Consider the following 16,989-nt stretch of genomic DNA (forward strand, 5'->3'; position numbering starts at 1 on the left):
GAGCGGACGGTGCACACCAGAGAGAAGACTCACTGTGTGCAAAGCGCAGAGGCATAGGAAAGCCTGCCCTGTTCTGAGGCAGATGAGCACTTGGAAATAGCCAGAGAGAGCCTGGGGTGAGGGGCAGATAAAGCAAGCCAAGGTCAGCTCGGGAAAAAGCACTTTCTTGGGAGACTTTCCCTAGTGGTCCAGAGGCTAAGACTCCAGGGTCCCAGTGAGCGGGGCCCAGGTCTGCTCCCTGGTCAGGAAACCAGGTCCCATGTGCCGCAACTAGGAGTTCCCATGTCACAACTAAAGACCCTGCATGCCCCAGTGAAGACCAAAGATCCCGAGTGCCACAACTAAGCCTGGGTGCAACCAAATAAGGAATAAATAAATACAAATGAATGTTAAAAAATAACCTGGGTTTTATCCAATAATGACGAGCAAACACTGGACACTGAGGCAGGATTGTGGCATCCTGGGAAAGTCTCCCAGGTAGACTTTGGCGGGCAGGTCAGAGAGGGTGAGTTTGGAGGGCAGGTGACCTGCACCAGGTGTGGCTGGGGAGCTCAGCTCTGCTGCTTCGCTGAAGGCTGCCCCCCTCCACCAGATGCTCTTTGACAGACCCCTTCAAGCGGAGGTTCCGCCTGCTAGTTCCAGGCCACTTCCTCCTGTGCCCACTCCCACTGGCCTCCTTCCCAGTGCTGCCCCAGTACAGGGCAGCCAGGAGAAACGCCAGGCTCCCTGTGCAAAGTAGCACTTGCCACCAGTGAAGGAAGGAGGCCTTCCTTTTATGGGAGGCCTGGAATTCTTCCTTGACAACAGTTCTTAGATCCTCGCTTAGTTACAAAAGATCCCCCTCCCACTTTTCAAGTTCTCTCAAGAGCTGCTCCCACACAGGCCCCGCCTGCCTGCTCTCAGCCTGTCACAGGCACCTCCTACTGAGGCTGCAGAATCGAGTCTCAGCAGGGGCCCTTTGAACGCACACACACACACACACACACACACACACACACACACACACAATGACCCCACAAGGCCAGTGGAGAGAAGCACTCCATGTGGGAGGTCCAGGAGGAACCAGTGTGATGGAAGTGGTGGCGGGTGGTGTTGGATCAACACAAAACCACACAAAACTAGGGCATCCCGCCTAGAGACGATCATCCTAAGTGGAGTAAATCAGAAAGAGAAAGACAAGTACCATATGATAGCACTTACACAGAGAGTCTAAAATATGACACACATGAGCTGACTGACAAACAGAAACAGACTCATAGACCTAGAAAACGCACTTATGGTAACTGAAGGGGTAAGGGGGTGGGGGAAACTAGGAGTTTCAGATTAGCAGATAAAACTACTATATATAAAATAGGTAATAAGATTTTACTGTACAGCACAGGAAACCATATTCAATGTCCTTTAATACATCGTAACGGAGAAGAAAATGAAAAAGAATACATACGTGGAGATATATATAAATATATATATTAGGCTTCTCAGGTGGCTCAGTGTAAAGAATCCGCTGGCTAATGCAGGAGCCACAAGAGATGCGGTTTTGATCCCTGGATCCGGAAAATCCCCTGGAGGAGAAAGTGACAACCCACTTCAGTATTCTTGCCTGGAGAATCCCGTAGACAGAGGAGACTCGCGGGCTACAGTCCACGGGGTCTCAAAGAGTCAGACATGGCTGAGCAACAGAGCATGCCCACATACATACACATAACTGATTTATTTTATGTGCACCAGAAACTGACACATTATAAATCAACTATATTTCAATTAAAAAAACATACATTAAAAAAAAAAAACTAAGGGAGTCAAGAAAAAAAATCCTGAAACAAAATTCTAGGGTGTCCTAGATTCCTACTCTGCCTCACAGCTACCTAGTCAACTGGACAGATTATTTAACCTTTCTGAGTCTCCATTTTCCCAACTGTAAAACAGGAACAATATCCACCTTTCAGGATGATTTTGAGAACTAGAGACACTTGTTGTAAATATGCCTTACATAGCATTGTATAATCAGTTAAAACCACTAACGTGACGGACATTTCCACCCACATCAGCATTTGAGGCCTCCCATGAGGATTCCGTGCCCCACCTCACACTCTAAGATGTTCTGAATCAGTTTCATTTATTACGCTTGTTGAAATGCTACACTTGTTCAAAGCACCATCATAAACATTATAGGAAATAAAATATATAAGATAATAATGGTATCCTTGGGTTGTTTACAAAGGATGTGAGAATGGAATGTTTTGCTTAGAGGCTGGATTTTAACAGAGGCTTCATTTATTCCTTCGTTAACAGATCTTTTCAGACTTGACTTTTAGGGCCTGTGCTTCCCCCAAAGGAAAGGAAATAAGAGAATATATTGTTCTGTTTAACCCTAAGACAGAAATTCTTAATATTTAATGCTTTGGTGATTTTTCATTTTTTAATATTTCTATATAACTTTTAATATATATATGTATTTATTTATTTGGCTGTGTGGAATCTTAGTTGCAGCATGTGAACTAGTTGGAGCACGTGGAATCTAGTCCCCTGACCAGAGATTGACCTCCGGACCCCTGCACCGGGAGCATGGCATCTTACCCACTGAACCACCAGGGAAGTCCCTGGTGTTTTTCAAAAGTGTGGACCCATGTTCATCTGAATGTATATGTGAGAGCAAAAGAAAGGTGAAAGTTATTGCCAAGAACTAGGCCAATCGTATAGCAGGAAAATCACACACACACTCTGACCACCACCCCCACCCCCCCACCACACACACACACACACCCTGCCGTCTTAGGACTTAGGAGACCAATTACTAAACATTGGATCTTGAAGAAAACATTTGACTTCTCTACAACTGGCAATCATAATCTGTTCTCCAACCATGTTAGTCATTGAATCCAATAAAATAATAGTCATAAATATTTCATGAAAGAGAATGTTAAATCGCTAGCAAAAGGTGATCAAGAAGTTGAACAGAAGCCAGACTTTGTACGGGTGAAGGTTAGAAGGTGAGTATGTGAGATGGGGAAGGCATTTTAGGCTACAGAGTGCGGCAATGGGTCCTTTCTGGTAGAACACAGAGATCCAAAATTGACACCCACACAGACTGGAGAGGAAGGAAAAGGACAGGGGACATGCGTTCTCTCTCATCAAAGGAAGAGGCCCAGCTCCACCTAATACTCACTGATGGCCCCCTGGCCATTTTCCCCCATCCCTCCTGCGATTATCTTTTCTCCTTGTCACTGACATCCTCAATAAGACTGTCTATAGACTGACTGATGGGTTACTGGCCAGTCGCCATCTCCTTCATCAATCAATACCTTGCACATGAAGGGCCTCTCAGAGGGAGTGACCACTGCATTCAAGGTTCCAATCCAAAACCCTTGTCCGTGGAGTCAGCTTTTCTAACCCATTAGAATGCTATGATAATAACAACAACAAAAATTATTAGACGTTACTATGCTCCACGGGGGCTCAGTTGGTAAAGAATCAGCCTGCAATGAAGGAGACCCAAGTTTGATCCCTGAGTGGAGAAGATCCCGTGGAGAAAAAAATGGCAAACTTCTCCAGTATTCTTGCCCAAGAAGCCCCATGGACAGAGGTTCCTGGTGGGTTACAGTCCACGGGGTCACAAACAGTCAGACACGACTAAGTGACTAAACCACCACCACATGCTCCATCTCTTTGCTAAGTCCCTTACGTGTATCACTCATTCGATTTCCACGCCAGTCCCCATGAGAGTTCTGCTATTATCTTCATTTCACTAGTGAGGAAACTGACATGTAAAGAATCATATACTGGGACTTCCCTAGTGGTTCAGTGGTTAAGGTTTTGCCTTCCATGCAGGGGCTGTGGGTTTGATCCCTGGTTGGGGAGATAAGATACCACATACCTCATGGCCAAAAAGCCAAGCATAAAACAGAAGCAATATTATAGCAAATTCAATAAAGACTTAAAAAATGGTGCATGTTTGAAAAGGCCTTTAAAAAAAATCACCCACCTAAAGTCGTACAGTAAGTAATTGGGAGACCTGAGTCTGAATCAAAAGCTCATGCTCTTCTCTACATTCTATGAACCTGGAACCAAGTATGAAAGCCTTGTACCCTAAGGTCATCTTGAGGTCATTAAGGGATCCAGCCCCTTCTTTGGAAAGATAAGGTCAGAGGAAAAAAGGAAACAGAAATCTCTTGTTTCATATGTGGGTGAGGGAACCAGAGTTGGAAACAGCGGCAATTGTGGGGCAGGCCCCCTGATATAATAGAAAGAGCATCCTCTGAAACAAGAAGGATGCTGTCTAATCTCCCTGCTGATTCAGCTGGAAAATTATGTGTTCAGGAAACCAGGGAGGCCCCTCATCCTGGAGGAACATCTTTAACAATCTCTTTTTGCCTCTGTGAAGTCTGGCTCCAAAACACAGAACTGACAGTTGTCATTAACCACGAGAAGACGAACAGAGAGGATGAGAAGAAAGAGACATCTAGAAACTCTTTTTTGGAGGTAGATATTTTTTCTTTAACTTTTCCTTCTGGCAACCAAATAACACATCTTGTCTCAGAGAGGCTTTCATGGCGTATAATTTAAAGCCTATAAATAGATGCCTGTTATTAACAAACACACACACTCACACACACATACATTTTTCTCTCTATTCAGACACCAGCAGAAATATTGCAGATGGAAGAGATAAGCTGTTTAAAATGGGAGGCACCTTTTCCTCTCCTCCACCAGCTGGATGGATGCCTCTGTCTCTTTCTCCGCCCTTGCTCTCAACTCTTTCTATTCTTCTCAGTTTTATTTCCATCTCTGTTCCCTTTATGCTGCTAAACTGCACCCTTCATGCTCTGACTGTGATCTTTCTGGAATACTCGCGACTTCCCTCTAATCTTTGTGCTTGAGTCTCTGCCTCATGAGTGATCAGTCTCCTTTCTCCCTTCCCAAAGGCAACTGAAAACCTTATCAGATTTCCCTAAAATTCTATCTGACACAGAACACAGAGGTGTGGCTACAACCACCTTGGTAGAAAGAACCAGAAGATAAGGTTTACAGAAGTTCCAAAAGAAGCTATGTCAAGAAATAAAAATGACAAGAATGACAATAAAATCTGTGTGCCAGCCACTATTTATTGCAGAAAATTTAAAACAGGATCTCTGATGGGGTAATATAAGATGATGAATTCGTTAATGGTTAATATATTAAAATGTGCATTTATATGGCATAACAGATTCCAAAGAGCTTTTAAGTACATGATTTCAATTTATTTTCAAACCAATAAGCTAGAGGGCAGAAAGGACATGGTAACTGAGAGTGTATCCTCTTTCCTCAGGTACCATGGCCAGTGAGTGGCAAAGCCAAAGCCAACACCCAGTTTTATGTGACCCCTCCACCCAGGAAACATTTGGGCTTCCCAGGTGGCTCAGCTGTAAAGAATTCGCATGCCAACACTGGAGACATGGGTTCAATCCCTGGGTCAGGAAGATTTCCTGAAGAAGGAAATGGCAACCCACTCCAGTATTGTTGCCTGGGAAATGCTATGGACAGAGGAGCCTGGTGGACTACAATCCATCAGGTCGTGAAAGAGTCAGACATGACCGAGTGACTACGCAACAGGAAGTACTCAGGCCTATGTCTTATTCCATTTTAGCTTTCATCACAATGAGTTATAACTGTCTGTTTACTAGTCTTCCCTCTCCACTCTTCTGTAAGTACTTTGATTGTATTCCAAGCACTAGGAAAATGCCTGACTCAGAGAAGGAGGGTAATAAACGCTTCTTCAGTGGATGAATAAATGAATAAAGGACAGACTGGGTGAATGCTCGATGCATGCACCTGTGTTCCCCAAATGCCAATGTTAAACTAAGTGGTAAACAAGGCGGAGTTTGCTATGGGAGATTCTTTGCATCACCTCACACCATTCTGTTGGTTATAGGCTGCAACACTAGATCAGTTCAGTTCAGTTCAGTCGCTCAGTCGTGTCCGACTCTTTGCGACCCCATGAATCGCAGCACGCCAGGCCTCCCTGTCCATCACCATCTCCCGGAGTTCACTCAGACTCATTTTCTACTCAACCACCAGGGCCCCATTCCTTGAGTTAGTTAGCTCCTGTCCATTCAGACAGTCTCAGCTCCTTTTTGCCCATGTCTAACTCTAGCTGTGGGCTTCCCAGGCGGCGCTAGTGGTGAATAACCACCTGCCAATGTAGGAGACATGAGACGCGGGTTTGATCCCTGGGTTGGAAAGATCTCCTGGAGGAGGGCATGGCAACTCATTCCAGTATCCTTGCCTGGAGAATCCCCATGGACAGAGGAGCTTGGAAGGCTATGGTCCATAGAGTCGCAAAGAGTTGGACACGACTGAAGCAACTTAGCACAAACACACAAAACCAGTTGCATTGTGCCACAACTTTCCTCCTATTACAGACTTTCAGTTTCTTAAGTAGCCATGTCTTACTTAATTCCCTCATTCATTAATTAAAGGAGGAAAACTGACATGAATTACATGCCAGACATCGTGAATTTAGGAGAATTATACTTTAATCTTTATTTTATTGATGAGGAAACTGAGGCTCTGAGAACTTAGATAATTTATCAGAACACACCATAGGATCTTAATACATATTTCTTTAATGAAGGGGGAAAAAAAGATGGTGCAGGTAATAAGTGATTGATCAGGGATTCAAGGCCAAGCCTTTCTGATCCCAAAGCCCAACATTTCTCCAGTAGAGGAGTCTCTTCCAATTCTCATTCCAGCTGAAAGATTCCTTCCATTTCAAAGACACCATGAAGGATCCAGGAAATCACTGAACTGAAAAATCAGCCCCGAGTCTCCAGGCAAATGTAATCATAATAATAATTCTTTGAAACTATTTTAATATTTTCTTCCAGAGAGCATAAGGAATAATATGCATAGTGCTTATCCCTGACTTGATTTTATTTACACACAAGGGGACTTGTTATTAGTTCCATTTTTCATGCTAAGGCATGAAGCTATTTCCTGTGTGACCCACGGTTGCCAAGTGAGTGAGGATGGCTCTGGGGGATGAACTATTTCTCTGACCAGAATCATGTACCCTGGTCCTTTCACTAACCCTAGAATAGCTTAGTTTTCATGTCTCCAAAAGGAGTGCATTAGATGCTCAGTCGTGTCCAGCTCTTTGCAACCCCATGGACAGTAGCCCACCAGGCTCCTCTGTCTGTGGGATTCTCCAGGCAAGAATACTGGAGTGGGTTGCCATGCCCTTCTCCAGCGAATCTTTCTGACCCAGCGATTGAACCCGGGTCTCCTGCACTGCAGACAAATTCTTTACCCACTGAACCACCAGGAGACCTGGGGGCTAAAACAAAGGTGGTCAGCCCTCTCTTCTTTCAGAGACTCAGCTCTCAGCTGGCACTCTCTGGTAGTCAGCTTCTGCACATTGTAATCAAGAAAGATCCTGGAGTTGTGTAAAATCCTAATAAATCTTTTGAGCAGGCAAAGACAGATTAAATTATTTTCTCTCTTGCATTGGTATTGCTTCCCAGGTGGTTCAGTGGCAAAGAACCCACCTGCAATGCAGGAGACACGGGTTCCATCCTTGGGTCAGGAAGATCTCCTGGAGAAGATGGCAACCCACTCCAGTATTCTTGCCTGAGAAATCCCATGGACAGAGGAGCCAGGCAGTCCGTGGGGTCTGGCACGACTGAGCCTGCACGCAGGCACCTGGTGTCAGGATTAACTGAAGTTCAATTTCTTGTTTTTTCTTTTTTTTTGAAGCTCAGTTTCTTTTGTCTTGGTGCTGGAAGAATTCAATGAGATGTAAATAGTGAGTTTATTAGCTTAGGATGCTTTCGGGAGATACAAGAGAGCAAGCAAGGGAGCACAGTAGCTCTGAGAACAAAGAGGACTCCATTTTATAATCAAAGAGAAAGTGGGGAAGGGGAGAAGATCGCCCTCTATCGCATTCTTGGGCAGACATCAAGGCTTACTGGTCCTTCTTTGGCCCTGTATGTTTTAACCAGCACTATCACGGCATTATTTAAATCATATGTATATTAGTCAAAGGGTAGTAACATATACTAAAATATGGTAATACTCACCTCAGGTTTTGGTATAATGTCCTCTTTCACCTAGTTTATTTCCCCTCTCACCTACATTTCTATATTGGTTACATGCACAAGGACTATTAACTCTCTAATTTCATGCAACAAGATTCAGACACCATATCTGTTCTCCTGTGTTTTAACAATCAGAGTTTGTGACTTGAGTGTGTCTGATCCTTGGCTGCACCTGGTCTTCTTCAAGGTAGGTCAGCTGTCCCCAACCATTTAGCCACCAGGGACCAGTTTCCTGGAAGACAATTTTTCCACAGATGGGGTAGGGGATGGTTTCAGGATGATTCAAGCACATTACATTTATTGTGCATCTTATTTCTATTATTATTACATCAGTCACACCTCAGATCATCAGATGTTAGATCCTGGAGGTTGGGGATCCCTGGTGATCATTGCTAGGTTACTGAATCCTTTTCTTGAGTGGTCATTAGCTTATAACAGTTTACCAAACTCCCTTAAAATTCCTTTTCTGTCTTTAATCCCCTAGTGGGATTTCTAAACCAATTAAATAGTTGGTTTAGAAATCCCATGAACAAGGCTGAGCTCCAAAGAACTGATGATTTTGAATTGTGGTACTGGAGAAGACTCTTGAGAGTCCTTTGGACTGCAAGGAGATTAAACCAGTTAATCCTAAAGGAAGTCAACCCTGAATAATCATTGGAAGGACTGATGCTGAAGCTGAAGCTCCAATACTTTGGCTACCTGATGCGAAGAGCTCACTCACTGAAAAAGACTCTGATGCTGGAAAAGATTGAGGGCAGGAGGAGAAGGGGGCAGCAGAGGATGAGACGGATGGATGGCATCACTGACTCAATGGACTTGAGTTTGAGCAAATTCTGGGACATAGTGAAAGACAGGAAAGCCTGGAGTGCTGCAGTTCATGGGGTCACAAAGAGTTGGACATGACTTAGCAACTGAACAACAACTATTACCAGAAACACAAAATGAATAGTGGATTAATTTCAATCCCTTGAAATGTAAATGTACAAATGCTATGAATGATAAACCTTTCTTAATAGATTGAACTCAGCCTCTAATAATCTGAATTAACCAGAAAGAACTCTCCATTACTCAGATTTAACAGACAACAGAGACTTTGGGATTCCTACCGACTGGACCAGCATCTCTTTGAAAGCATGTACTGGGGACAACAGGTCAGGCCTAACAAGGACCTTGGTCTGACATGAGGAGCAAGGGAGCCCCAGTGAGACACAAGTGTCCACGTCTGATGCTCAGCCCTGCACAGTGTGTAGGGACATGAGCAGGGGGCGGTGCCTGAGGCAGACTCAGAGCTGCAACTCTGTTCAGTGTCCTGGGCAGCGCACTGTCTGAATCATAACGCAGCAAATTTAGGACTGTGCCAATGGAGACAAGAACCTCAGCACCTCCCTTCCCTTTGCAGCCTGCTGGATGCCTGGCATCTGGGCCACAGTCCCTCTGCGGGGTCACTCCCCTTCCTGGAAAATGAGAGGTTGTTTGGACAGTGGGTTCCTGCAGATGGTTTTACTGCCTCGTTCCAGCAAAGGTGCTGTACGGGAGACTGGGGCTCTGGTATCTTTTTCTCAAGGCTGGGGTGTGTTTTGGGTACCAGTTCTTTCCCCCTTTCCCTCTTGGTCAGGTTTTGTTGGACAACAGTGACCGACAGTCTCGCAACAGTTACAAGCCTAAGCTGCCCTCTTGGGTATTTGAATTTTAATGTAGTAAGTCATGTATTCGCTAAAAATAACATTTTAATCAAATGTTCTCTAGAACCGAGCCGCACTGGGGCTGTAGTATTACAAAAGAAGAGACAAGGAAGCCTAGATCTAGATGTCAAAGTCAATCAGAACCTCCTCGTTTCCAGTCTTCACAGCTGTAAGGAACTCCTATCACTCCACGTGTCATGGAACAAGACTGCCAGCTGCCAGGTTGAAGTACAGCCTTCTTTGGAATGGCTGTTAAGGATAACAGAAGCTTCCCATGGGAGTTGTCGTTTTCATACCTGGCTTTCAAGCAGGGGTGAAATTCTGTATTTAAATTAGCCACCAAGGCTGGGCTCTGATTAACAGACTTACAGATAATTCCGATTTCCGTTCACAAGCGCATGTCTCATTTTTTATGTTTTTCTCCCTGCTTGTGTACGTGCATAATTCAATACATAACTGCTGAGCCTAGAAAAAGGAGCCATTGTGCCTCTATTTCTTCCTCTTTTTTTCATAGCTAATGTTTCAAAATACTCTTTTGAAATGCTAAGAGACTCTGAAATATTTAAGTAAACAGACTATTAGGATGAGAACCTAAGTGTCAAACAACAAAGAGGCAATGTAGCAATTTGCTATTCGGGGGAGACAGAATTCAGAGCTACCTTGCAGGAGACAAAAAAAAAAAACAAATAAACTCTGCCTGACAACAGACCTCCCAAGCAGATCCCACAGAAAAGCTATGTAACACCAAACAATAACAAGAACAACAACAGTAATTTCCTTGGTTGAGACAAGCTGATTTGCATAGACATTAAACACTTTTCTGGCCATAATGACGGAGAGGGGTAGAAGCTTTCACCCCCATTTTCCAGATGAGAAAACTGAGTCTCAGGGAGGTTGGATAACTTGCCTAAAGTCACACAGCTAAGTAGCAATTGAGCCAGTGCTAAACCCACATCTTTTTACTCCCAAACTCAGTGCTGTTTTCAGGACACTCTGCCACAAGTGGAAGGCATTACAGACCTCCCATTATTCTTCATTTTGGGGTAAACCTACAGGAATAGCTTGTGTGGCCCTTCATTTCTGGCTGCTTCAGCCTGAATGACACTTATAGGATTATTCTTTTCCTAGTTCTTTCTTGGCAATAACTCTATTGAAAAAAAAAAAAGCCCTTGTACAAAAAAAAAAAAAAAAAAAAAAAAAAAACCAGCTAAAATTTCAAAGCAAGACTTCAAGATTTCTCAAGGGAAAATCTAGGCCCTGAGGGGCTCAGTTGTTTCCCAGGCCACCTAATAATACTGCAAGATGAGCAAAATGTCTCAACTAACCCCACCCTCTAATAAACCCCAGAGAGGTGTCAGAAGATCACCAAAGAGATGGCCTGCTAATAGTGGGCAGGACAGTATTGATCACAAGCTGAGCCGCCAGGCAAAACCCCTGGTCAGGTTGCTCTGTTTCAAACCAAATGAGATATCTGCGGAAGAGTTTAAAAGTGGAAAAATACTATATAAATGTAAAGCATTATTTTTGCCTCCATGTTTCATGAGCCCCAATAGAAATACTTTTTTCCCCTTTAAGAGGGAGAGGGAGAGGGTGGGATGATATGGGAGAATGGCATTCTAACATGTATACTATCATATAAGAATTGAATCGCCAGTCTATGTCTGACGCAGGATACAGCATGCTTGGGGCTGGTGCATGGGGATGACCCAGAGAGATGTTATGGGGAGGGAGGTGGGAGGGGGCTTCATGTTTGGGAACGCATGTAAGAATTAAAGATTTTAAAATTTTAAAAATAAAAAACTAAAAAAAAATAATAAAAAAATAATAAAAATGATATATGGAAAAAAATTTTTTTTGTTTAAATACAATGGATTTACAATGCTGTTAGTCTCAGGTGTACAGCAAAGTGCATCAGTTATACATATATTGACTCTTTTTCAGATTCTTTTCCCATATAGATCATTACAGAGTATTGACTAGAGTTCCCTGTGCTATATACAGGAGGTTCTTATTAATTTCCTATTTTATATATGCGTGCTCAGTTGCGTGTGCTCAGTTGCTTGGTCCTGTCTGACTCTTTGCAACCTGCCAGGCTCCTCTGTCCATGGGATTTCCCAGGCAAGAATATTGGAGTGGGTTGCCATTTCCTTCTCTAGGGGAGCTTCCCAGCCCAGGGACTGAATCCGGGTCTCCCCTCTGAGTCACCAGGGAAGCCCCCAAACACATGTAATACAGTTTAACAAATAAATGAATAAGAGAACACCCACATAATCCACCAGCCAGGACAAGAAAAGGAACACTGCCAGAGTCTTAGAAGCTTCCTAGAGGTAGCCACTGTGCTGGTTTCAATGACTGTGATACGTTTCATTTTCTAAACTTTGGCTTCTCAATTTTGAAGTCTGTGGAAATGGTACCGTTCTATCGGGAGTATTTCATTCAGCATCGCGCTTGTGGGATTCATCCTTGGGTATACCTGTGACTGTGCTAGTCCACTGTGTGAAAACCTACAGAGTAATTCCCCTACTCTATTGCTGATGGATATTTGGGTTGTATCAAAGTTGTATTATATACAGTGCTGCTATGAATATTCTTGGATTGCTTTGTACCCATATGAACAAGGTTTGCTACATTACTTTGCCGACTAAGGTCCATCTAGTCAAGGCTATGGTTTTTCCTGTGGTCATGTATGGATGTAAGAGTTGGACTGTGAAGAAGGCTGAGTGCTGAAGAATTGATGCTTTTGAACTGTGGTGTTGGAGAAGACTCTTGAGAGTCCCCTGGACTGCAAGGAGATCCAACCAGTCCATTCTGAAGGAGATCAACCCTGGGATTTCCTTGGAAGGAATGATGTTAAAGCTGAAACTCCAGTACTTTGGCCACCTCATGCGAAGAGTTGACTCACTGGAAAAGACTCTGATGCTGGGAGAGATTGGGGGCAGGAGGAGAAGGGGATGACAGAGGATGAGATGGCTGGATAGCATCACGGACTCGATGGACATGAGTCTGAGTGAACTCCGGGAGTTGGTGATGGACAAGGAGGCCTGGCGTGCTGCAATTCATGGGGTCGCAAAGAGTTGGATACGACTGAGTGACTGAACTGAACTGAACACCTGGGGTTACATTTCTGGGTACTTCTATTCAGAGGTCATATATTAAATAAAGTCAAACTGATTTCCAAGTGGTTGTACCAACTTCATTGACATCAGCAGCCAGGGAGAGTCCAAAATATTCCATCACCCCTTCACTGTCAGACTTCAAGCATTTCTTGTCAAATTGAGTATGGAAAGAATTTCATTGCTATTGTATTTGAGTTCAAAGATCGTATTCTCATATTTACCAGAAATTTCCTTTTTGTGAAGTGTCTGTTTAAACCTTTTACACATCTTTCCTATTTAACTTGTCTGCCTTTTCCTTAGTGAAATGGAGGAATATTTTTAAGTATTTTGAATACTAGTCTGTTGTTTGTTTTGCATGTTGTAAATATTATCTCCAACTTCATGGTTTATATTTTTACCTTTGATACCATTTGCTGAAGAGGATGTCTTGATTTTACTGTAGTTTTCTTTATAGTTTGTGGGTTTTACGTCCTGTTTAAGAAATCTTTACCCCAAGATCATGACAATATCTTTCCTTATTGATTTTCCTTTCAGCTTTAGTCTTTTATCCACTGAAATTGAGGTTTTTTGGTATGTTACAAAGTAAAGATCCAGTGTCTAATCATCTCAGCAATTTGTTGAAAATTTTTTATTTTCCTTGCTGATCTTTAAATCTGGTAGAGTCAAAGAATTCTACTTCTTCCAGAATATCTTGGATTTTTTTTATTAACCCTTTGCATGTCCATATAAATTGTAAAAACAGCCTGCCAATTTTTTTTTAAACTTTGGAATTTTGCTTGAGTAGGCATTAAATTTATAACTCAACTTGAGGACAAATGGCATCTTTGTAAAAATTAACTATTCTGATTCATAAACTTGGTATGTCTCTCAACTTAGTTTTCTTTTTTACCATCTCTCAATAACACTTTATAATTTTCTCTGTGGATATCTCAGACAAAAATATTTTGTTAGTACTATTCCCAAGGATATCGTCTTGTTTTATGCTTTTCTCAATGGTAGCTCTTTTATTTCATTTTCAATTTGTTGCTTGATTATATGAATTAAATGTGTTGTTTAAGTATTGAACGTGAGCAGTACAATCGTGTCAAACCCCTATAATAATTACAGTAATCTCTATGCAGAATCCTTTGGATTTTCCACACATAATGAAATCATCTGTGAGTAATGACAGTTGTTTCTCCCCACTTTTCAATTCTCATACCTTCTATTTCTTTTTATTATTTCACTGAGCTGGCAAGAGCCTCCAGGACAAGGTTGAATAGAAGCAGCAATCATAGAAATTTTTCTCTTGTTCCAAATTTCAAAGTGAGAGCTCTCAAAGTTTCAACATGTGATGTCACATTTGCAATAAGGTTTTCATAGGCATCCTTTGTTGGATTAAGGAAATTTCACTTTATTTCAGTTTTGCTTAGTTTTGTTATGAATGAATGTTGATTTTACTTAAATACTTTCTCTGCATCTCTGTGATAATCACCCCATTTTTTTCTGTTTTTTCTTATAATGTGGTGAATTACATGCTTTTCCAAAGTTACGTAAGCATGCATTCCTAAGAGAAATGCAAATTAGCCATGATGTATTTTTTTTGTATATTGCTGGATTCAGTTGACTAATTGTAGTTCATGTTTTGCATTTACATTCATGAGTGAGATTGGGCTCTAATTTTTCTTTCTCATTTTGCTCTGTTGAGCATTAGAATCAAGATTAGGGGTAGTATCACCAAGCATAATGGAAGATTTGCCCTTTTATTCTATTGTCTGAAGGAATGTGTTTAAATTGGAAATATTTCTTGAACATTTATAGAACTTACTGGTAAAACCATCTGTGCCTAGAGAGTTCTAGATAAGAAGTTTTTGTTCTACTAACTAAAAGAAAATTCAAGATACTTATTTCTTCTTGAGAAGGGTTTTGGTATGTTATATTTTTCCAGGAATGTATGCATTTTGCTTTTATTTTCAAACATATTGGGGTTAAGTTTTTTGTATATCCTATTATATTTTCAGTATTTGCAGTGTCTGTAGTAATGTCCACTTTTTCACTCATAATGTTGATTATTTGTGCATTTCTTCTTTATTTTCTTGATTAACCTCATCAGCGGTTTGTTAATTTTATTCATAGTTCAAAGAGCCAACTTTAGGGTTTGTTTGTTCTCTTTATTATATTTCTATTTTGTTTAATATTTTTCTATGACATTAATTTATCTTCTTAATTGTTTCTTTCTTGGATTTTACATTGCTTTGTTTTTCCTAGTTTCTGAATTAGAATTTCCAGCATTTCGTTTTTCCTAATCCATGCTTTTGAGGCTATAAACTTCCCTCTATGTAATATTTTAACTGCATCTCTTGGTCTTCTGGTAACTAATTTGCAAAAGAAAGATAGGAAGGAAGGAAGGCAGAAAGGAGATAAGGAAAGAGGGAAAGAAGAGAAGGAGAAGGAAGGAATAAGGATGAAAAGAAATGAAAAAGTCCTGCTTTACAGCATGCCAATTTTATATTTCTGTGTTTAAGTGCTTCACCATGACTGATTTCAAGCTAGTAGTGGGTTAATAACCAGCTGGAAAATTCTTAAATATCTAACATTCAACTCTTGCAAGGCAACTCTAGTATACCTCTGGCTATGTGTCTCAAATTTTAAATAGTATTTTCATTATTGTTTTCAAAATATGTTCTAATTAACACTATACAGTTGATCCTTGAACAATTCTGGTTTGAACTGTATGACCTTATTTATGTATTTTTTTCAATAGTAAATAGTACAATTCAACACCATCTACAGTTGATTGAATCCGCAGATGGGGCACAATGGATGTGGAGGACCTAGCCATAGATTTTTTTTTTATTGTTCAGAGGATCAGTTCCCTAATTTGCCCTCCCACTTTACTCAAATGTAAACTGTCTTTTCTCTTTAAGCTGAACTTCTTTGACTAGATGGAAGCACATGTCTAAATTTCCAATTATATGCAAATATTTTAGTTCATTTTTGCTTTTTATTTCTAGCTTAATTGGATTTTTATTGGAGATCACACTTGATGTGATTTCAGTTCAGTGAAATTCATTGAGATTGACCCAAGGTCCAGAAATACTTGATTCACATGAACATTATACATGTGCCTAAAGGGAGTAGGTTTTCTGCAACTGTTTGATGGAATGTCTATAAGCATCCATTATGTAAAATTTTAAAATCTTGTTTAAATGTTCTAGACGATTATGATTGTTTCTTGTAAGATGTATCTCTGACTTAGATATACAGCAATACAATCTACCATTTGGACGGTTATTATTTCTCCTTTTCTATCAATTTTTTTTTAATTTTTATTTTCACTTTATTTTACTTTACAATACTGTATTGGTTTTGGCATACATTGACATGAATCCGCCACAGGTGTACATGAGCTCCCAAACATGAACCCCCCTCCCACCTCCCACCCCACATCATCCTTCCAGATCATCCCAGTGCACCAGCCCCAAGCTTATATACTCTAAAGCTTATTTTTTTAGTTTTACTTTTACATATTTTAAATTATAGTGTTTTGTTAATTAAAATGTGTCATTGTAAAATTTATACTCTTTAGTAAAGCTTCAGTTCAGTTCAGTCACTCAGTTATGTCTGATTCTTTGCGACCCCATGGACTGTAGCATACCAGGCTTCCCCGTCTAACTCCCAGAGCTTGCTCAAACTCATGTCCATTGAGTCAGTGATGCCATCCATCCATCTCATCCTCTGTCTTCCTCTTCTCCTGCCTTTTCAGTCTTACCCAGCATCAGAATCTTTTCCAATGGGTCAGTTTTTCACATCAGATAGCCAAAGTATTGGAGTTTCAGCTTCAGCATCAGTCCTTCCAATAAATATTCAGGACTGATTTCCTTTAGGATTGACTGGTTGGATCTCCTTGCAATCCAAGGAACTCTCAAGAGTCTTCTCCAACACCACAGTCCAAAAGCATCAATTCTTCGACACTCAGCTTTCTCTGAAGTCCAACTCTCATATTCATACATGACTACTGGAAAAACCATAGGCTTGACTAGACGGACCTTTGTTGGCAAAGTAATGTCTCTGCTTCTTAATATGCTATCTTGGTTGGTCTTAACTTTACTTCCAAGGAGTAAGTGTCTTTTAATTTCA

The sequence above is a fragment of the Capra hircus genome, chromosome 5 (assembly GCF_001704415.2).
Source record: "Capra hircus breed San Clemente chromosome 5, ASM170441v1, whole genome shotgun sequence".
NCBI lineage: Eukaryota > Metazoa > Chordata > Mammalia > Artiodactyla > Bovidae > Capra > Capra hircus.